The following is a 4,375-nucleotide window of genomic DNA, read 5'->3' on the forward strand; positions in this document are numbered from 1 at the left end:
GTATTGGGGGAAGGGAGGAACTAGTTAAGTGAGAGGGTAGGGGTGCCTGGATGACTCAGTTGGTTAAGCTCTGCCTTTGGCTCAGGTCATGATCCCAGGGTCCTCTCCTCAGCGGGGAGTCTGCTTCTCCCTCTCTCTCTGTGTGCTCTATCTCTCTCTTTCAAATAAATAAATAAATCTTAAAAAACAAAACAAAACAAAAGATGAGGGGGCAGAGGTGGGACAGAGAATTTTGACTGTAATCATTTTTAGACTCCTAGAATCTTCGATTAGGTGAATGTAAAATGATAAATAATCTGTTTGAAATGTTAGATAAATTGAAGGAAGGAAGGAAGGAGGGAAGGAAAGGACATGTTAGATTCCACCAAGGTCTGCCACAGGGTACTAGAAAGGCCATTTGGCTCAGGACATTCAGGAAGGGTCTCAAAAATCACATCTCCAAATGAAATTTTACCCACATTCACCAAGATTACATTTATCAGCAACTTTAAACTTGCATCCCATTATCAAGTATATTTTGAAGTAATGTTTTTATAAATACTTTAGTTGCCCTTTAAATGGCACAATTTGTACACCATATTTTTTGTTTAAAAATTAACTTGTTAGGGGTGCCTGGGTGGTTCAGTCGGTTAAGCACCCAACTCTTGTTTTTGGCTCAGGTCATGATCTCAGGGTTGTGAGATTGAGCCCCGCATAGGGCTCTGTGCAGGGAGTGGAGCCTCCTTGGGATTCTCTCTTTCTTTCCCTCTGCCCCTCCCCACTGCTCATTCTCTCTCTCTTTGCCCCCCTCTCTCTCTAAAAAAAAAAGAAAAGAAAGCTAAAAGAAAAAAATAATAATTAACTTGTTAAATTATTACCTTGTAAATATCTAAGAAAACCTGCATATCAAGTAGCCACGTGTTTGTATTTCTTTATTTTATAGAGTTGGGAGCGTTCAGAAATAGTAATGGCCTGAACTTCTTTCTGTGTGTTCCAGCATCAGATCTGACCTGTTTGAGTTAATGATTACACTCAGAAGAGCAGTCTTGGGTCTTCCATAACTTAAATATGATTATTTTTCATAATAGTATCTCAAACCAAATCTGGCTCATTAATTTTTATGTCTGGGATGTCATATAAATGTGTGCATTTGCAAACTGTTGCTTAGTTTGAACCGTGAGGTTTTTCTCCCTAATCCAATTGAAAGGGATTGTATATACTTAAGTTCTGGATCCTCACTAGATAGAAGAGAGTTCAGGATTTCAGACTATGCTACTTCCACAGGATGTAGGTGTGTATTTATTAAAACACACATGGTTATACATAGGTTCAAGTGTCTCTTTGTAAGAAGGGTCCAGTATAAGTGGAAATTTTGCTTCTACAATTCTTGTGAGGCAGTATTGCTTAGTGCTTAGGGGCACTGACTCCAGAACCAGATTGCCTGGGCTAAATTCAGTCAGCTGCTCCAACTATAAGCTGAGAATCTGGGGCAAATTAGTTAATCGTTATGAATCTCTACATTCCCATCTGTAGAGTGGGTATAATAATAGTTGTCCTATTAATTGTTACATAACTCATAGAGCTATTGCAAAAGTAAGAAAAAAGTAAAAAAAAAAATGTAGTAACTTCAAGCACTTAGAACAGGGTCTGGCATATAATAGAAACTAGTGTTAGCTCTTATCATTCTTTTAGAGTCCTAACAGGACTGGCAGTTTGCTAAGTGATATGTTTAGTTCATTCATTACTCAAACAACACATGATATCCTGGATGCCTAGATATATCAGGTACTATGCTAGCCTTTGGGCAACAACAAAACACAATACCCATTTTCCATTTCCTTAAATAAAAACACAACCCAAACATACAAATCTAAAAACCCTTTGTGGCTGGGGTTGTAGAGGTCTCTTTATCTAAAGCAGGAATCCTGGGAGTATGACCTTGCTCTGTAACTTACCTCTAAAGAATGCAGTCACTTTGTAAGAATGAATAATTTGGGGAGTGTATTGAGGTCCCCAATGTCAGCTCTTCCTGAATATGCATCTGTGCAGTAGTCTGCGCTGCCAGCATTGGCAGTGTGTGGTAACATCAGGACGCTTGGTGTGGGGACGTACAGTTTCTGGAATTTGCCCTATTGGCCTCCCATGGGGTGGCCCCTCTCCTGTTTTCCAAAAATTTTCCTCCAGCTAGTCTAAAATTGAGGTAATGAGGCTACAAACTATTTACTTTGAAAATTCGGACTCTATTCTAGTTAAATATTTTGCACACGTTGTTAAGTCACTTGCATTATTAGAAGGGCCATGGGGCTCCTTCAGCGCATTCCTTTTCATTTTATTTAAAAGGATTTCATGGGGCTTTTTCACTTTGCATGAAGGATGAGAATGCGGAAGGGGGAAAGTGGGCTAAGAGAATTAACATTTATTTAGCATTTCGATTTAATGTGTCTGATAGAGATTTTCCAGTTAAAAGCACACTGACCACAATGTCTTATCCTCCCTTTACCTCTTGTAAGGAAAGAAAGAACCTTTTTAAGGGTCAATGGGGACAAGAGACCAATGGCCTATCATAGTTCTAACATCAATTATTGTTTCTGGAGGGTGTCTTCTTTCATAGAAGCATCTACCATCACTTGGGTGGAAGATCATAATGGTTAGATTGACCTGTCCCAAACATTGGCTCTCAAACCTGATGATGTTTCTGGATTTAAGGGTTCTTCTTCCTAAAGGTCTTCCAGGCTGTTATCTGTAGCTGTCAGTGCATTTTCCAAATAGGTCCTAGTTCCCCTTGATGCAATGCAGATCTCGTTTCTCCCTGCAGTTCAAAGATACTTCAAGTCAAAGGCTGCAGAAATTTACTTGATAAAGGACTACAGATTAACAGCAACCATATGCTAATAGTGGAGTGTATTAAATGCACATTTAACTTGCATGAGAGAGAGTACCAATTGGAAACGTGCCTAGAATGCCATGGTAAGTCTCTATCATGGCTTCTTTGGAGGTTGTTACCTCTGGAAATCTTGGGGGCTTTTAAAAAATTACAATTAGATCCCTTCTCCTCTTACGTTTCATAGAGTGGTCAGCTTGTTAGGGGTGTGTATGTGTGTGTGTGTGAATCTCTGTCATGAATTTTTCCCAGGTGGTGTGAGTTGAACCTTATTCCAGCTCCATTGTTTTACCATCACCAGAATCCCAGTGGGAGGTCTCCATTCCTGAATGAACTAAAACTCTTCCAGAGCTGGCAATCCCAGCCACCCTATATATTCTCCAGTTTATTACTATGAAAGAACATAAATGCACATTCTTATCAATATGCTATCTATCTATACCTGGGCTCAGAAAAATGACATCTAGGAATTACAAATTTTGTTTTTCTTAAATGGACTTATAAGTGCATTGGGAGTAAGTAAATGCTAAGTAAATGCTTTCTGGATGCAATTTTAGATATCAATTATGGATTTCCTTTCTTGTGCAAAAATTAAAGCACTGATTACACAGTAGCAGAAATAACAAAATCCCTTTATTTATCAAACACTTAGAAAGCACTTACATGTCCTAGACACTGTTCTAAATTGCTTTGTAATAACTCATGCCAACTTTGTCACAACCTTATGAGCACCTGCTATGTGATTGTAAAGCACTGTACTTTATTACTTTATTTCTTATTCTCACAATAATTCTTGAAAGTACTTAGTATTATTCCCAATGATGTGACCACTCCTCAGAAACAAGAGGGACCCCAATTCCAAATTGGGTTTGTATGTCAAGACTGATAGTGGCACATATATACCAAGAGGGTATGAAAAAGTTTATTACATAATGAGGCTTTCTGGGGAAAGCAGGGTGGCTCCCAAGGAGATGGCTTGAGAAAGAGCATGAAAATGGGACTGACTTGGGTGTTTTGTTTCATTTTGTTTTGGTAGTCAGGGGGTTGGGCCAGGGTGAGGGTTTAGGGAATTTGAACTTCCCATCAACATCGAAAGAGGGAGCATCTTGGCTTTATTAACAATTTTCCCAGATGTAGGGAGGAAGGGGTGAGGCTTAAAAGCTCTCAGTAGTCAAACTTCAAAAAATGGAGTCAGATTATATATTATACTGGTTTTACCAATGAACAAACTGCGTTTCTATTATATTATGTTTTGAATTAGGCATGACCTTAGATCAATCTTTCTATCTGTAATTTAGTCCACATTGTTCTGTGGTCACATACATCTTGAAAATGCACATCCCTGGTCATTAAGGGGAGTGAGAGATATAGGAAAGCCAAAACACCATTGCAAATCTATCCATACCAGAGAGACTGGAAAAATAATGTAGCTTGTCATGGTGCAAGGAGCATGCCCTTTTTAATTAGATTATTGTTTGGCTTTGCCTTGCTTTGCTTTGGATTTGTTCACCTTGC

Source organism: Ursus arctos, unplaced genomic scaffold (genome assembly GCF_023065955.2).
Source record: "Ursus arctos isolate Adak ecotype North America unplaced genomic scaffold, UrsArc2.0 scaffold_21, whole genome shotgun sequence".
Classification (NCBI taxonomy): Eukaryota; Metazoa; Chordata; class Mammalia; order Carnivora; family Ursidae; genus Ursus; species Ursus arctos.